We start from the raw sequence: 20,245 nt of genomic DNA on the forward strand, positions 1-20,245 counted from the left end.
GCTTGCAAGCAAACTCACAAAATTAACTCACAACACACCATGCATGTAAATATTGATTTTTTTATTTAAAAAAAGAGCAACTTTTACCCAAAATCAGGCAAAGCAGGCAGACTGAGTTGCTCACAGAATCATTCAATGATCTATCTATCTGCCATCAGCTAGCTCAGTCTCTCAAATTTGCTTGCCAAGAGCCTGCACAGAATTTGCTTGCAAGCAAACCTTCAGTCCTAAGGGACGTTCGGCAGTGCTGAGCCAAAGATCTAAAAACTAGCTAGAAAGCAAGAAATCCAACCATTTCCTGCTTCCTAGCTAATCTAAATCTCCCGGCACAACAGAACAGATGATGGTCGGAAAAAGGAAAAATAGCAATTTAGCAGGCAAGTTTACCGGATAAGGAGTGAATCGGCGGGGAAGGTTCCTGTGGGCCATGTGGGCAGCGCAGTCTTGTGTTTCTGCGCAGCCTGGATTAATTGCTTTGTGGGAGTGCTCTGGCGGTAAGATTTCTCTGCAGCCCACCAAAATTTTCTCACAGCCCACCAGTGGGCCGCGGCCCACCAGTTGGCAACCAGTGCTCTACATGGTTTACAGAGATAAACATATTGCCCCCACCAATCTGGGTCCTTATTTTACTGACCTCGAAAGGATGGAAGGTTGAGTCAACTTTGAACTTTGGTCAGGATCAAAGTCAGTGGTCAGAGTTAGCTAGCAATACTGCATTCTCACCACTGCGCCACCATGGCTCCTTGCTATCTCTGAAAAGAAGTTCAGAGTTCCAAGTTCATCTTGCCCCATTTCAGCATAACTTCACTTGTTCACTTATTTTAAAAATAAAAATAAGATGGGTGGAAGAGATATTAGTTTACTGTGCATCAATTTATCATTATTGAAAGAAAAAAGATAATATAAAACCAAAAATAAATAAATAAGTAAAAGATTCCATGGAAAGTATATTAAAGTGTATTCAGATAGAAAGTGCTGGGGGCTAGGGGCTGAAAGAAGACAAGTTTAATTTATATGTTCTCTTTTATGGATGTAAAGTTGAATCACCACCAGGAAATGAGGGAAACAATCATTTGATGGCATGATCTTTAATTTTTGGTTTTACATCTGTACCAAGAGTCCGTTATCCTTCAAACTTAATTTCCCTGAAGTTCGTGCTGTAGCTCTGCAATAAAAAATGAACATACACATACTGTCCAGAGGTGGGATTCAATTTTTTTAACAACCAGTTCTGTGGGCATGGCTTAGTTGGTGGGCATGGCCTGGTGGTAATGTGACTGGCTGGGCGTGGCCAACTCAAGATCACTCACATCAAGCCATGCATTTCCTAACCTGGCCTCTCATGACTGTGGGGATGCTGTAACAGTCGTAAGTGTGTAAAATGGTCATAAATCACTTTTTCCAGTGCCACTGTGACTTTGAATAGTCACTCCACACAAGCAAAGTACCAGCAAAGGAGGGGAAAAAAACTCCAGAGAAATTCCAGAGACAGGAAATCTAGTCCTGCCAAGAATGTAACAAGGGTTAACAGAGAGGCAGTTTCTGTAAGCAACACCAGAATGTTTCCTTCCTGCCTGCCTTACAGGATTAGGCCAGTAACTTCTTCTAACAACCGGTTCTCTGAACTGCTTAGAATGTTAGCAACCAGTTCTAGTGAATAGGTGCGAACCTGTAGAAACCCACCCCTGATACCTACCCTGAGGAAAGCTGTTCATAGATTTTCTATACTGATTAAAATACAATGTATCTTAATCTTGTGCATATTTGCTCAAAAATAAGTGTGTGAATTCCTTGCATAATGATTCACATTAGGCAAAAATGCATAGATATATCCATAAACTAGGAAGAACGTGCACATATATATATGTGAAGTTTGGGGCAAAAATTTTAAAGTCTCAAATTGATATAAAAATGGTACATAAAATGAAACTGAAAAAAAAAAGAAATTAAGGGAAAATAAAATTCATAAATGCATGCAGGTTTCCCATGGATAAAATAAAGAATTCTTTACAAGGATCAATAGTCTGACCAAGTCCTAACCCCATTCACCTGCTTTTATAATAGCCTAGGTCCTGTAGTCTTGCATTAGTTTTTGCTACTGTAAGAATATAATCGTACTGTTTAAAGCCACTGTTAGGCATATATTTTGAGTGTATTGTGCTGAGAGATATAGAGATCACAAACCTAGTGAATGGCTGTTTAGTCTGCACAGAATTTGAAAGTTAAGAAACTATAAATTACAGTCATAATCATAACTATTAAATTATATATATAGATTTTTGCACTTGAGAACAGTTGAGCTCACTTGATAATAATCTGGTCAGACAGAAGTCTGGTTGGTCTGCCAGTTTGTGGTTCATTATAATAAGCTTCTATCTACAATTTACTTCAAGCCACAGTGGAAAAGGGAATTTATCCCCCAATGTGTGTTGCATTACATAGGATTACATGCCATGTGAGTGCCCTGACATCCTGTAGTTTTCCAGAGGCTGATAAAATGCATTTTCTCAGTATATACATTTTCTCAGTAATACATTTTTTCTCAGTATAGTTTTCGTAGAATGCGGTGACATGTTGTGATGAAATGTGTTGTGTGTGTTTGTGTGTTTTAATAGTTCTGAATCAGCAAAATGCAGGACAGCCATTCCTAATTAGTTCCTTGTTTCAGAAGAGAAAATCATGGAAGCCTTATAATCTGCACTATGCTGGAAATGCTTAAAAAAAATCTTTGGCTTTCTGAAAATCTGAGCTGACAGGCTGACTGGATTACACAACTGATGGATAATACAAAACATTGTTTTGTAGCTGCACCCAGTATGATAGAAAGACATGTAATATACATAAGCTATAAGACTGATATTTCAGGGGTCCTGGACTTATGACCAACAATTGTGTCCAGAATTGTATTCACTACAATTCAGAATTGTAGTCCACTGTGTGGGCATGCGCATATGAATACTAGCCTATATTGTTTGAAATTATCAGTCCTTTCATTCTTTCATTTATTTTAACAGATAACAGATAATCAGAGTTGGAAGGGACCTTATAGGTCATTTAGTCCAACCCCCCACCCAAGCGGGAGACCCTCCACCATTTCTGACAGATGGCAGTCCAATCTCTTCTTGAAAGTCTCAAGTGATCAAGCTCCCACAACTTCAGAAGGCAAGCTGTTCCATTGGTTGATTGTTCTCACTGTCAAAAAGTTTCTCCTTATTTCTAGGTTAAATCTCTTCTTGTTCAGTTTCCATCCATTATTCCTTGTCTGGCCTACAGGCACTTTAGAAAATAGCTTGACCGCTTCCCCTCTGTGGCAGTCCCTCAAATATTGGAAGACTTCTATCATGTCTCCCCTGGTCCTTCTCTTCACTAGACTAGCCATGTCCAGTTCCTGTAACCGTTCTTCATATATTTTAGTCTCCAATCCCCTAATCATCCTGGTTGCTCTTTGTTAGGATATATACAGAGTAATCCTTGTATAAAAAGGATATGCACACAAAAAACATTTTATGAGAACAGTTATGAAGAAATATACAGCCACACAGAATTGACCAAGTTGTCTTAATGTTTACTTGAAGAAATAGCACGGTCCAATAAACAGTCCCTGTCATACACGTTTTTAACAGTCCAGAAATATCCAGTTATAAAGTCTTCTTACATCTAGTTATAAAGTCTTCTTACCAGTTCCATGTCTTTTACAGCAGACAAATATCAAACCATAATACAACATATAACCTTCAATCTCAACAGAATATCAAAATAAACAGTATTGGTCCATAGTCAGTCAGTATCAGTATCAAGAGAGATCAGTGAAAAAGAAAAAAAGAGTTAAACCACATAGCTCCCTCTTATGGCAACTTGTAGCATAATTAACCAACCAAAACAAAGCATAATCCATTATAGTATTTTTCCTTAAAGCTACAGACATATATATTTGTAGTTTATATATTGTCAACCCAACTACATTATTTACATATACATAACACTCTTCTCTGTACTTTTTCTAGAGTCTCAACGTCTTTTTTATAATGTGGTGAACAAAACTGGATGCAATACTCTAGGTGTGGTCTTACTAAGGCTTTATAGAGTGGTATTAGGTATTTTATAAGTATTGTGGTATACTTATATGGTATTTTATAAGTTATTATACAATTTGATACTCTGCTTTTGGAACTAATGCTTGACATGAAGGGCTTTTTGGAATAGAATGTAAAATACAAAACAATTGAAACAGAAAAAAAGAATGCCTACTATGCTACTTATGATAATAATACTTAATTGTCCAAGTTTCTAAAGTTTAAGTAGCATATTAGAAAACATTACCTATCCTCATACATGCATTTTAAAGCATTTAACTATGTGGATTAATAAAGATAATATTAAAACATTTGTAATATTGAAAATCTTACATGTCTTTGTGCAGTATTGAAATTTACCATTCAAACGGATTAGCTTCTAAAAGTCAGATAATCCTCACTGTTGGATAAATATATATCTTATACAAATTCTTGCAATATATACTATGTGGACCCTTCTAAAAATTAAATTAGTCACTTATATGGAATTCATTTGGATAATTTTTTTAAAAAAAGGTGTTAGTGTTCTTATTTACAAAATCCTTTCGACAGTTATAGCCTTTATTTCTGGAACATGTTAGGAACAATAGCTAAAAATTAGACACAGAAACTTGATGAAGTTTAGACAATGGTCATTCATCACAGGATAGTAATACAATAATCATTATAATTGCTAAAACTAAAAGATGAATTTATCCCATCACAAGAATGCATCATAAGCAGTGGAAAACTAAACAAATGATGGTGTGAAGAGTCACTTTGAAATGTTCTCTATTAGAGGGACACATATATTTTCATTAAGTCCATGCTAATAGCATTATATGCAATCTACATTTGAAGTCAAGGATTAAGCTCCCACCACTTTTAGGGAACAGGATTGTACCATTTGTGATTTGAGTGGCAATATTTTTGGACCTTGATTATCCTTATACAGAGATAAGACCATCAGCAATTTATCTATTCAGTAGCGGACGATTAGTATGTCAGTATTACTTTGCCCCTGGATGCACCAGGAATTGCCTTGAATATGGGAACAGAGACACTAGGAGACGCAAGGAGACACTATTTTTCTATTATTTCTAATAATAAGGAACAGCCTCTCTGTGAAGATCAGGTTGGCTCTTTCTTTGCTGGTTTTGCATAAGCTTCTAAAAGCAGAACTTTTTCAGAAATTATCCCTGATCTGAGTTATTGCCATCCTTTTTTTCCCCTATTGTTTTATGTTTGTGTTTTGTATTTTTGTAAAGGATTTATTTTAAGCCGTGTTTTTTACACATGGACTGCTGACAGTGGTTTGCAATGGCATACAATTATGACAGATGGATAAATAATAAATTCATGTATTTCTTCATTTGCTTAGAATTACAGTTAAGCTCAGAAGGAATGGGAAATTCTGAATGGTGGAGCTGATGAAACAATTGTCCTTTACCTTAGATTCTGATGCCAGGTTCCTTGACTGCACTGATGACTTCAAACTGATCCACATAAGGATCAGAGTGAGCCTTTAGCTCTTAAATTAACTATCTACTCAAGACAATGATCTGGTAGGAAGATATCTTAGAGCTTGAGGAGTAACTGGAATAGAATAAGGCTTTGGAAATGCCTGGGTTCTTGGAACTAGGACAAATGGGTTGATCTTGTTCTGTAGAGCAATCAGTTCTGTGGTGTTCTTCCATCTTTTCCATACTGTCATTCTAGAAGGATTTGAACTACTTGGCACCCTGCCTTTTATGCCCTGGGGCATTAACACATTTCTGGATTCAGTTGTAACATTCCTGGTTTCTTGGCAGAATCATCCTTGTCTATACCAAGCCAAAAAAATAGCTATTTAAATCATTTTAGGCTTTTATAAATGTCTCTACTACACTAATTGTAGATAGACAATTTATTCATGGGTGATCTTTAAGAAGGATCACAATACAACCTGAACATTCTCTGGTCAAGGAGCAGCAGGAAAGAAATGATCTAGAAAGAATGAGAGATCCATTTCTGGCTTTACTTTAGACCGTCTGCCACCATTTGGAGAATGTACTTTTCTGAAGTATATGAAGATAACTAGGTCACTGCTATGAAAGCTGTCAGCTTTAATCATGTAGAAATTGACTTCGAGCTATACTTGGAAGAATATAAAACCATGTGTTTTATTTTTATTTTAAAGAATAGCAGCAAAGGTTCCCATTATCACCATGCCAAGCAAATAATCAACCCTCCCTTTTCTCTTCCCCATCAACTTTTTAGTTTCTAGTGTTCTGTGTACTACTTCTAGATGGGCTAAATCAGATTTTTTTCCTGACTTCTAATACCGTCCTCTATCTGTCCACAGAACATAATTTTTCATCCTTTTTAGAATGGACCCATTATTGCATCACAGTAATGTAGTGCTGTTTTTGTCATTTAGAGGACAGTTCTGGAACCTGCAGATATCTCCGGTGAGTATTGGTGGTTAGTTCTTTATTACCTCTGAAATCACTGCAGCATATCAGTACTAATTCCAGATGAAAAATAGTAGTAGACTTTATGCTCTATTGACTTTATGCTCATGGTTATAAACTTCCTGAATCCATTACGTTGTGTGACTAACCATATTGAATATATAAGAACATTGAGGGTTTTTTTTTCCTATCTCCTTTTTTACTGAAGTAAGTATTTATAAGTTATTTAGCTTGGGGTTAAAGCAGGCAAGGAGAGACAGAAGTTAGATGTATAAAATCATGTGCAATATGAAAAAAAGTGGAAATAACTTTTTTGTGCTCTTTCTGTCACAATAGTTGAATAGAGGTCTTTGGTGGAAACCAAGTGTGGGGAGATTTAGTACTACTAAATGGATTTTTAGAATATTCAGTGTATAGCAAAACAGGGAATTTCTCACTGTTAAATATGGTGATGACAATATACATGTTTTTTTTTCAAATAATCTGGAAGAATTCATGTTATTGGTGCCTATCAGAAGTGTCCAGAATGTCATCAAATAGCAGTCCTTCAACATAGACCAGACTGTGCTATGTTGCTAGACAGAGGTTGCTAGACTATATGGATCACTTACCTGACCTAGGAAGTTTCTTCTTATACTCTTTGGTCTGGATGATCAAGTTGTATTGGATAAAAGTCCAAAATATTTGAAAAATATCAGGTTATTGCATTATATTGTGGCTATTCTTGAAGTGAGTGGAGAAATAGGAGGCAGGGGTCCTTACTGACATAAAATAGCTTCCACACAGTTTTTGAAATAACAAGAGAAACAAAGAGCTTGGTAATACCTATAGAAACTTAAATTTATTCATTCAGTTGATGTATCCTCCTTGGTATGATCAAATTGTCTGTCAGGTTCCGTGGTGGAAAACAGTGATTATTAAAGATAGCACCAGCATAGAAACACATAAAAATAATGTTTCCAGCACAACACACATTAAGTAATGAAAACAAAGAAAAGGTACACATAGCAAATCCTTCTTTCTCTTATGTAGCTATACCATTCTTCAAACGCTAATCACATGCTGCAACTTGCCTGCATGAATCTAATAAATTTCTCACACAATTCTGTGTGGATGACGATCCATTTTACTCATAAAGAAAACATATCAAAGTAGTGAATCCCATTTGTATTCCTTAATGGTGTTATTTCCACAAGATTGAAGTAGCAGACCTGTAATTTCTTAGCACTTGATGTAAGAGATAGATTTGATTTCATGATAGGCATATTGTAGAGTCTCTGAAACTCTGAAGGGGCAGTGTTTGCTAGGGAGTGAAAGTGATGAGGTACAGTCCAGCTCTAAACACTATTGAGCAAGTTATGCTGCATAAAGGAAGACAGTTCTCTTCTTGATAATAGCCTTTCCATTTATACTAATTAGTAATTATACTAAACTATATTGATTTATCATCCAAATGGATGGATGGATAGATAGATAGATAGATAGATAGATAGATAGATAGATAGATAGATAGATAGATAGATATAGATACAGTAGAGATACAGTATATACTGTAGATATAGATATAAATGATATAGATAAATCCATCCATCTATGCATCCACCATTTTGATTAATCTAAAAATAAATATACAAAACTGCAATTACAGATTACACCTGACTTAATCTAATAAAACTTTCCTAAAAGTAATAAATTATAATTAATTTCTTTTATTAAAAATTCTAAAAATTAATACCTTGAGAATTACTCAGCTTATTTGTCTGAAATCTAGTAAAGCTTCATCATCTCAGAAAGGAATATTACTTTGATACATTTTATCTAGTTCTAATTAATGGAAAAAATGCCAATCATACCATCAATTGATAGAAAAACAAAGAATATTTATGTGTAGCTTACTTATTTGGATTTGAATTCTGTGTGCTGTTGGTCATCCTTTAATCTACTTTTGAGAAGTAATACTATTTTTCAAGTCAGTGAACTGAAGTATCCCTATTTTTACAAGCTTTGGGTTCTAGTGAATATAATAGGTTTTCATCTGGCTTTAAAAATCGCAATGAATCTTTTTGGTAGCCTTATCCTAGTCACGATATCATTATCAAGAAGGTCTTCTGTTGAAAATCACCACCTTCCTATTACTTCTTCACATGGAGCAGAGTATCTGAGGAAGATTTTCAGGTTTTAATTCTATAACATGGACATCACAAATGTTTTGTTTGTTTATGTACCAATATATGTATATGTAAGTCCAGCCATCTGGAAAAAAAAATCAAGAATTAGAATATATGTAACAACTGAATATAAGACTGTTATTTTTATTAAAAACATTTTTGCATAGAATTTGATTTTAGCAGTCTTTTTTTTTTCTGCTCCACCCAATCAAATGTAGTAGCAAATTGCATTTTTCAGTGCTTTTCTCTATATGGAATTGTACTGTCTTAAAAAGATTAAATATGCATTTTGGGAATATTCTAGATCCCAATTTCTGATTTCTCAGTTTGAAGCAACACTTAGGAGTTCTAGTTATTAGCTTTAGTTGTTCTGCCATTGTATCCTATTCTGGTATAAGATGATTTTATAACTTCATGCCGGTATCTGCAATCTCTAGTCTTGATTGCTATGATACATTCTACAAAAGGCTTAAAAAAACTTTAATCAGCATAGAACTCTACAGTCAGGTTGATCTGTAGAAGAACTCAAATTGAATTATACCTGTCCTAAAGCCATTCCAAGAGACATTTTGGTGTAGTGATTAAGACATCAGGCTGGATACCGAAGATTACAAATTCTAATTCTGCCTTAGACTAGGTGACCTTACATTCAGTCCTAGGAAGAAGGCAATGGCAAATCACTCTGAAAAGCCTTATTTTAAAAAGGTCTTTGTCAAGCTCATTTCCAAGAATCAAACAAGATTAAATGGGAAGGAAAAAAAGCCATTGTACAGGTTGCCAATTTGTGTCTGAGTGAAATACGAAATAATGTTTATTACCTCTGAAGTATTCCATGGCTTGGATCCACACTACTTGAGAGAATGGCCACTTTTATATTATCTCCTATCATAGATATCCTCAGAGATTTATACTCGGCTCTGTAAATAAATGTTGTGGAAATTCAGGTACAAATCTTCTCTGAAGCCATCCTTTCTTCTGAGCAAACCATTTTGCAAACTTTGAGACGCTTCCAGAGTCATCTCAGAATTGGGTGGTGCTTTAAGTCAATCAATCCAATAAATACTGTATATGGCTCTAAAACAGTCCTTTTTAAATAGGATTCTTGATCTTAATTTTAATACTTTGTTTTAGTAGTTTTTAATATTATTGGTTTTAATTTTATTTTACAATAAATTGCTAGAGACCTTACTAAGTGCACTTAATAAGTTTAATAACTATTTTAAAGGAGCTTAATTAAAAGACATACACACACACACAAAATAGTTCTAGCTGTTTCCTAAATGCTGTTTTTTTCTTTAAGAAACTTTAGAAGGGATTCAAGTTGCATTTATGTATGAGATTTATTAATAAACGTTTCAGAATTTTTCTCAGACATATATGAAAGAAATCTGCAGCCATGTAATCTTGTGTGATCCATTCATCAAAAACATGCCTCAAAATGCATTTTAAAGCAAAGCATATTGTAATTAGTTACAGTTGAGTTTTTATTCTAAAAGATAAAACAATACAATTTGTAGTTGTAGTTCTCTTGGTAGTGACTCGCTCCTCAAGAGAGATTTTACTAAACCAATCAGTCAATAAAATCCTGAAAAAATAGAGATCGTACAGTGTTCAACATTTGTAGGTTTTCTCTATTTTGAAAACAAACACAAGCTATCCACTTTATTTGCTGATATAATGAAAAATCTCAAGCTCAAGGAACTGGTCAATCTGATCTTGGATTAAATATACAGGCTTCTTTGTGATTTTATATTCTAAAGCCTTTCACAAACATGCTGTTGCTGATAGTTAGGGAGGATAAAAGAGACCATCTCTCTCAAGGGTCTATCTCTCCCTCGTTCCACCTTTTCCATAAAGCACTACAACTCCGCCATGTTTACTGGAACCCTCCCTCATTGCTATTGTGGGCCAGAAGTTGTAATGTGCTACGTAGTACACCATCTTATCAGTTGCATTATGGCTCTAAATGCACAATGTCCTTTCAGATTTTCACTGTTTTATCCATTCTAAATCTGAGGAACTCTGGGGGTTGAAGTCCACACATCTTAAAATGGCTAAGGCTGAAAAACATTGATGTAAATGTAGGCCTGTCAAACTCACAATCTGTGGGTCAGATACATTACACACAGGCCACACCCACCCCAGCTCTGCAATGGCAAAAAAACATTGTGATACATCACGATCCGGCCCATGACACAATCGAGATTGGCACCAGTGATGTAAAGTATGGCACAGTCAACATCAGGATTGGTTCATATTGGCAATTTGAACTCAAACAATTAAGTAAATGAATTTGTGAAGGAAGAATCAGTGAGGCTTCTACAAATGTGTGTCCTGATCTTCTCAAGTATGTCTTTGAGAGTGTAAACTAACATGCAGCTAAAAATGATTGCCCAGGCGTTAAAAAAAGGATTTACACCGCCCCTCCAAAGGGTTTCTAATTTAACTGTCACAATGAGGTATGAGGTATGAGGAATGTTCTATAGATCAACAGTTAGATAAAAATTGAGGTGTACTTTTCATAATATGTCAATATATTTTCCCTCTCCTTCTCTCTCTCTCTCTCTCTCTCTCTCTCTCTCTCTCTCTCCTCAGAGAAACTAAATGATTAATGGAATTTATGTTTTGGAAGATTCATATTGGAGCTAAAGCCAATGTCAAATGTATTTAAAGGTATTCACAGTAGTCATGCTAAATTATCATGCATGTAATCTTGGGATCACAAAACACAGCTCACTCTAAATGATGACTCAATATACCAGTATAACTTATTTATATACTGCTTCATAGAGTTTTACAGCCCTCTCTCAGCAGTTTTCAATGTCAGCATATTGCCTCCAACAATCTGGGTCCTCATTTTACCAACCTTGGAGGGACAGAAGGCTGAGTCAAACTTGAACTGGTGAGAATTGAACTTCTGGCAGTTGGCAGAATTAGCCTGCAATATTGCATTCTAACCACTGCACCACCACAGCTCTGAATATAAGAAGGAAATGACAATAAACAACAAAAATTAAACATCATTAGGAAATTTGCCTGTTGAAGCTTCTAATTCTATCCAATCTCACTGCCTGAGATATGCAGAATTGACATTAATGACCCGACAGGAGCTTTCTGGAAGCACTGACAAACTGGAATATCCTACAAAAGGAAACTTGTTCCACAACTTCTGATTTGGATTAAGCTGCAAAGTTATCCTTTTTCCAACAGCTTTCTTTTTTATGTTCCTTTTGCCTTTGTTTCCCTTCAGTCCATGGTGTTCTCTGAACTTGGTTGTTTACTTGCAGATGTTTATTAACCAACTAGGAAACATCATCAGTAATGGTAAATACGGGGTTTGCTCTCTGTTTATTTACAGAAACTTTCTCTGACAGTGTTGGTGGGAATGCAGTTTTCTCCTCAGTAAGTCCTTGATTAGGGTGTTGTTTTCTACTTGATATTTGTCTCATGGTAATCCCTGCTGACCTGGGTGTAGGCTGTTGGAAAGAATCTTAGATTTATTATGAGCCTGTGACCCAGGAAAAGATTGTATGGAGATGCATGTCCAATTAGAACATTGTTATGCAGTACGTGCTTAGGATAAATAATTAATAAACATTATATTTTTAGATTCTTCTACCATTAAATATTTTTATGTTTGTTAAAGTCTTGTGCTTGCTTGATTTGTGTGTGTGTGTGTGTGTATGTATGTGTGTGTGTGTGTGTGTGTAGCAGCTGCAATCTCACATTACTCTGAGAAGCACAGAGCCGGAGACAGAAGCCTGAAGATGATGAATGAGACTTCATCGAAACGTTGCCTAGATACTTCGAATCTTACGTGGGAGAAAACCCGAACAACCAAAGATCCACATACAAATACCCGCGAGAACCTCAGAAAACAAATACTGCACCTCTACGGGGAGGAAACCCACCATCTGACCAGGACTTATGAAAAACTTGAAGTCCAAAGAGCCTCCATTTTATGTGACCTTGCATTCTTATGCAACTGCCGAGATCAAAATTTAATTCCCACAAGCTTCCAATTGAAATTCCACACCAACACAGCAGCCACCAAACGCATCCTAAAAAGAACAGAACTGGCCCTAATTAGAAATGAACTTCACACAAAAAGGTTTCTCCTAGACCAAATCAACAAAGATCTCCTCACACTCCACCTCAGACTCAGCAACAAGATTCACCCTCTACTTTGGGACAAATCCAAACAACTCGCTGTCTGGAGAGCCGAAACACAGACCACCCTCAAGACAGACACACACACCAACAAACTCAGGAAACTACAACAACGCCAGAAACCAACTCTTCCCCCCACAGCCACACATGAAACAAACAGTGCACAACATCTCAGACAAGATCCTCACTGAAGCTGAAACCAAGGTCCTTTCAAAAGGATTCAACTTTGCTGTCGCTCCCAAACACATCCCCACAGAAACCATCATATGCGGAGTTGAAACCAGCCTGACCAAAACCAACCCTGATGATGCTAACAAAATCAGACTTGAAATCACCAACATCCTCTGCACTAGCAAACCACCCAAAAGCAACTTATCCAAAGAAGAACAAACTGCACTACTTAACCTGAAAGAAGACACCAGCATAATAATTCTACCAGCAGACAAGGGCAATGCGACAGTGGTTATGAACACATCTGACTACCAAACCAAGTTAACCAACCTACTCCAAGACCCCGCATACAAACCCTAAAGACAGACCCCACCACCTACCTAGAAAAAACTACCAAATCCAAAATAAAAGCCTCCCCATCAGTGAAGAAATCCAGCAACGAATCATACCCAGAGAAAATCATCCAGATGCCCCAAGCTTTATGGTCTCCCCAAAATACACAAAGAAGGAACCCCACTCAGACCAATAGTCAGCTCCATAGGCTCACCTCTACAAAACCTAGCCAAATTTCTCGCCAAACAACTACAACCTTATGCAGAATCCATCAACTCACACGTAAGAAACTCATTCCAATTCATCGAGATCATAAAGAAACAAAACTTACAACCTAGCGACCTACTAGTAAGCTTCGATGTCATATCCCTCTTCACCCAAGTGCCAATAAAAGAAGCCTTGACAGCCATCCAAAACAAATACAACCCCCAAGCACATCCTAGATCTAACCAACCACTGCCTATCCAATACATACTTCACCTACAATGGACAAAAATACAAACAAATAGAAGGAGCACCCATGGGATCACCCCTCTCACCTGTCATCGCAAACCTCTACATGGAACACTTTGAAACACAAGCTCTAGAAAAATACGACCACAAACCCAAACTCTGGCTCAGATACGTAGATGACACCTTCATAATCTGGCCACATGGGAAAGAAAAAACTGAACAACTTCCTCACACACCTCAACAGCCTACACCCCAAAATACAATTCACCATGGAAACAGAAGCCAACAACCAACTTCCCTTCCTAGATGTCTTGGTATACAAAAGATCCAATGGCTCCCTAGGACACACCATCTACCAGAAGAAAACACATACTAACCGGTATCTACATGCACTATCACACCACCACCCAGCACAGATCAATTCCGTAGCCAAGACACTCATCTCCAGAACAAAATGCTTAGCCGATGAACAACACCAAAAAACCGAACTACACACACTCACCAACGTACTTGCAGCCAATGGATTCCAAAGAAAGAAGATTACCCACCTAATCCAAAAAGAAACCCCAACCAAAATCCAAGACAGAGAACAAGAAAACGGCAAAGCCCTCCTCCCATATATAAAAGGCACTACAGACAAAATTAGCAAGATCCTCCAAAAACACAACATCAAAACAGCATTCTGCACAAACAGAAAAATATCCACCATCCTAAGAAACCCCAAAGACAAAATCGAATTAGAAAACCAAGGAGTATATGAAATCCCCTGCACTGCCTGCCCTACCACATACATTGGACAAACTAACAGAAGAATAAGTGCACGCATTGAAGAACATAAGAACTCAATCAAAAAGAAGAAATGACCTCTTCCCTGGTCCAACACCTCAAAGCCACAGGACATGAAATTGATTTTAAAAATACCAGAACTATCGCCAAAACCGAACACTTCAACAGCAGAATAATCAGAGAAGCCATAGAGATAGAAAAACGCCCACACAGCATGAACAAACGAGATGACACCTCCCGCCTTCCAGCCATTTGGAAACCCGCCCTCATGAACAGACGAGTACCTAACATGAAGAAGGACACCAGACCCACACCCATGAGAGCCACACAAGATGCCACCACCACACTTCCATGTAGAAAACAGACTCCCACCCACTCAGAAGATGAGACACGACCATGGACCAGAAGCTGCACGGCAGCTGCATCACTACCCACTTCAAACCCCTCCGAGCCATACATGAAGCAAACCGACACCCACTATGAAGATGCAGAAGGACCACGAACTCGAAGCCAAACAGCAAGATCACAACTCACCAGCTCAAATCCCCCAGCAACTAAGACTAACCTGAGCACAACCAAGCCCCCACCTGAACAGAACACGCCTCAACCAATCAGAACACGGCTAACCCCCAACCAATCAGAACACAGCCAAACCCCCTACCAATGAGAACACACCCCCACCCAATCAGAACATAGCCAAGCCCCCACCCAATCAAGTCCCACCCCACTGGCAGTTAAAAGGAGGAAGCAGCTGCAATCTCACATTACTCTGAGAAGCACAGAGCCGGAGACAGAAGCCTGAAGATGATGAATGAGACTTCATCGAAACGTTGCCTAGATACTTGAATCTTACGCGGGAGAAAACCCGAACAACCAAAGATATATATATATATATATATATATATATATATATATATATATATTCTTAAGTTTTCACGGGTACTTATAGCCATCCATTTACTCGGAGCCAAGCTGCACTAAAAGCCTCCAATACAGGAACACAATGTTGCCAGCCAATCAAGACACAAAAAAAGCAACAAAAAAGACAGAAGATATTAGAAACACCAATCAAGCAGAACACAGCAAACTCCAAGTCCAATAAACACAGACCAAGACTCCCAACCAATCAGGATGAAGAAAAAAACATTCTGGCACAGCAGTAGGCTAGCCCCAAATTTAAAACTGAAACAACTTTAAAAGTCTGACTCACAGACAAACACAATACAGAAGCCCGATGATGGCAGATGAGATTCTGCCGAAACGTTGCTACAACTTTAAAAGCACAACTATAATGACGAGGGAAAATACCCGAACAAAGCTGAATAACATACATGTAAGTACCCGCGAAAACTTAAGAAAACATATATATTTCTTAAATATTCACAGGTACTTACATGTATGTGTGTGTGTGTGTGTGTGTGTGTGTGTGTGTGTGTATTTGTTTTCTTAAGTTTTCGCGTACTTACATGTATGGTATTCAGCTTTGCTCGCGTATTTTCCCACATCATTGTACTTGTGCTTTTAAAGTTGTTACAAAATGAAATGTCAAAGCCAAAATGGTCCCACTCGCCATCCTCAGGCTGGTGCTTTCTGCACCAGCCTGAGGATGGCGAGTGGGACCTCGCCGAAATGTCACCAAGATACTCTTAATCTTACACAGGAAAAGATCCGATCACACCTAGACCTACATACCTGTACCTGTGAAAATGTCTTGTGCATAAGATGTACGACATTTTTCAGACTAAGGTCTTTGAACAATGCCTCCGTTGCATTTCAAGAAGTGAGACATCGGTCACAAGAAAAACTACAATAACTTTGGTAGTTTAGGAATTATATAAATTAAGGCATCTTTGGGTGAGGGGAAGAAGGGAAAATAATGAAACCAGCATCATATTGTAAACGTGCTTACCCTTTTATCTGTGCATCGTGACATTGTGTGCATGTATAAAAAGGGCCACATTTTGACAAAATTGCCTGATTCTATTGATGCTTCTACTTACAGTTCGTAAGCTTCATTTCTTAACCTTCATAAAGTCTCCATCTAAATTACTATTATTTGGAGATTTGCCTTGCCACAGAAAGCATTGTGTTCCTCCTCTATATCTATTAGGGAGAGGCCATGGGACAAAGAACAGAATGTGTGTGATGATGCTATCAAACAAATACTTTGATTTATGCACTTGCATAGGATGTTTTGACATAAGAGTAGCATTAGCATGGGATGGCAGCATATCTGCATCAGCATTTTAGCATCCTCATTGGAGGTACTGCTATGTCTCTTCCTACTTTATATTGATTAGAATATTTTTTTTACTAAAAAGGAAAAAATAAAGGTATAGGTGGAATAGATGTTCATAGACATTAACAGGCCTTTTGTTACACTTTCCTAGGCCACCTTTTTCTACTCTTCTATTCTCTATGTCTTCTGTTTTAGTTGGTTTGTCTTCTCTGGTTGCAGAGTGCCTGAATCAAAATAATGATTTTTTTTTTCAAGACATAACTTGACATAACTAGTCACCTTAAACAGAGTTTGTAGACAGTTATAGCCTAGCATATTTGCGCTAGTTTAATCTAGTTTATCCATGCTTCAGATTGGAATTTTGTTTATTAAACATAGTTTTTATTCTGTAAAAAAATTACCCTGGTTGTGGTTCCTTTAAAGAAAAATAAAACATATGGATGTGTCAAACTGCCAAAGTGGTTTTTGTAAAGCAAACTCTTAGAGGAGAATCATGTTCCTGATAATTTTGAGGTTTAAAACCTGGAAGGGGGGGGGAGTCAAGAATCAAGCTTAGATAACTAGTTTTCTCCAGTTAAATTCTTTCCATATGACTGATCAAAAGAAGTATCTCTACTTTTAGAGATACTACTACTCTACTCTAGGATTTATTTCTTTGGTACATCTAAAATTCCATCAGCTGTACAAATGATGGATTCTTTAAATCAACACTTATAAGAATTAAATATTTCACATTAATTGATCAAGCAAGATGCTCTTGCTAATTCAGCTTTTCCCATACTCCAGAGGTAAGGACTTACATAGATATATCTCTTAGAAACATGCATTTTTCTGACTAGTTCAGCCCTTGAGAGATCAAGGAAGGGACCGCTACAATTGGAATATAACCAAATCTGACCGTTTCTGAGATATTTTTTTCTCCCTTTTGAATTCTTAAATACTATAAAAATAACTCTGTGAGCTATTTGTAAAAGGAGGTGGGCTATGAAGATGGCAGAAGTCCAAACATCTGGACAGAAGGGACAGAGGTGCTAAAACAGCTCACTTGATATTTCAAATTAGCACTGTCCAGATGGACCATCCTAGGGGAACTTCAATAATTGGCCTTTCTTTTGTATAATTTCCTTTGAGGGGAAATAGCATGCAACATGCTTATGTTAAATGTATGCAGAGACATATTTACACACACACACACATACACACAGATAACATAAATACTTGGCTTAGGAGCTATATATATGAACTTGTACCATATGGAAACTACTTAAAATTACTCTTTGTGACAGCTGCTACCATGTAGTGGAATGCAATTCATTCTAAAAATCTAATTATTTTCTCCATGCTAGTTTCTTGTAGCATTTCTGTTAATGGTGCTCAAAGCAAAGTAGTGGCTATGCATAATGCGTGCAACTGTCTAGTTGAAAGCAGTTAAGATTAGACAAACTGCTTATATACTGTCATCCTGGCTAGCAAGTTTGTAGTTTAATAACTATGTATTTATTGGACAACCTGTTTTTCTCTAGTCATTCATTCTGCAGTAGTGCTTTGGCATCATTTATTTAAATAGCTGAGCCATCAGAGAGTGGGACACTGATAAAAATCTACTACAGCCTTCATCCAATTTGGCATCTTTCACATGTGCATGGATAATCATTTCCATCATTCCAGTTGGCACAATGGGAGTTGTAGTACAGCTTATCAGGATGATGCCAGCCTGAGAGAAGGCTGATCTAGTGCTTCCTATTAGGAACTAAATACATATATAATTGTGGATCATTTCAATTTTAATAGTGTTTATTTACATTTTTGCTGCTGTTAAACAAAGCAATTGCCAAAGACATCTTTCAGTCAAAAGAACTTTGGAGATTCAAAAGCGTTACATGGAAAAAATGTGATATTTTTCATTCAGCTGCACAATCAGAATAACACAAATAATCTTAAAGTACTCAAACCTTTTAGCTTTCAATAATTAGATAACAAATGACAGTATCACTACTCATATTGTAGTTCATGAAGCATATTGCCACCTTCATTATAACTGACGGCAGGTCATTTTGTTGCTACTAACTGGGACAGGTATCTCTCCCTAAAAATTATACAATATTGTAAGGTCTCCAAAAAATGAATCAGTAGGGGAAAAAAAGTAGCTTTACTTTTGCATCCTTGAAAATGAGCAGGTTTTCTGTGAATGTGACTTTCTTTCAATAGACTTACGGTACCTAATATTATGCTATGAGATATTTGTTTAAAAACAAACACCAAGCTTCCCAGCAAACTGTAATGCTTATGTTGATTTGGTTAAACTTTCATGATAATAAAGTTGCAGCCAAAAGCCCTGAAAGCTTAAGGAAAATTGTTCTAAGATGATAATGCATCCCTTTTAAAGAATTCACCAAGACTATGTTTTGATGAAATTGAGTATTGGAACACAATTTCAGAAAAATGTTAAGTATATCAGTCAATTAGCACCTTACTAATTTTATAAACAGCCAGAATATTTAAGTAATATTTTTTGATTTCTTTGATAATTTGGAAAGTGCTTTTTTTTTTTTTTTGGAAAAGCAAATATATAGCCTGAGCATAAAAACGAATATTAAGCAGAAAAAGGAACACTAAAATAAACTCTGATAATTTACAACATCCACTAACTCTTTGAGCAGTTGATTCCACAGATGAAATGTTAGGAGGCTTTTTTCCAGTGCCGTTTGGAATCTGCCTTACTGTAACTTAAATTCCTTATTCAGGTTGAGCAATTTGGGAGATAAAATAATAATAATAATAATGAAGTCCCCATGCAATCTGTGGTGTTGACTTGCTCAGGAAGTAAAAATAAGCTCGGGGGGAAAAAAGAGAGAGGGAGAGCCTTGATTGTGAATGTAGTAAGGCATAAGTCAGATTCCCCTCCCTGGTGCTTTAGATGATTTTTCACAAAATCCCACCTCCAAGACAAATTGTTTATTCTGAATGCTTATTTTGCACCCCTATTGATAGTCTTAAATCAGACAGGGACATTTTTGCAGCCTCTGGGCCACATCGGCCTGCCTTGGTGGTGGGATTGGTGAGGCATTAGCATGATGTGTGAGAAGTCAGTGCAGAGACTGGGGTGGAAGCAGTGGCAGAGGTGACAGTGGGTGGAGCAGCAGCGGGGGTGGGATGGGAGCCCACATAGTCGCAGTTTCTCATGCGGGAAAGTTAATTGAAGCCACCCCTGTCTTAAACTGTAGAGCAGGGGTCTCCAACCTTGGCAACTTTGAGGAACTCTGGGAGTTGAAGTCCACAAGTCTTAAAGTTGCCAAGGTTGGAGACCCCTGCTGTAGAATGGTGGTGGTTGAGGGGCTTTCTTCTTTATAGGAATTCTGATGCAGGCCAATGAGATTTCTTCCCTGCTAAGAACTATGGCTCCTGCCTAAAAATTATGGC

General features: G+C 37.2%; 1 long non-coding RNA gene across 1 annotated transcript in view; it reads left to right on the forward strand.

Moving 5' to 3' along the window:
• The first annotated feature begins 6,244 nt into the window (after nucleotides 1-6,244).
• Nucleotides 6,245-20,245, forward strand: part of LOC148125799 (uncharacterized) — a 28,947-nt gene continuing 14,946 nt past the window's right edge. The window contains exon 1 of the long non-coding RNA XR_015743477.1: nucleotides 6,245-6,502. This is a non-coding gene — a long non-coding RNA (uncharacterized LOC148125799). The remainder of the gene's footprint in view (nucleotides 6,503-20,245) is intronic.

Source organism: Pseudonaja textilis, chromosome 4 (assembly GCF_049901715.1).
Source record: "Pseudonaja textilis isolate UNSWEBS1 chromosome 4, rPseTex1.2, whole genome shotgun sequence".
NCBI lineage: Eukaryota > Metazoa > Chordata > Lepidosauria > Squamata > Elapidae > Pseudonaja > Pseudonaja textilis.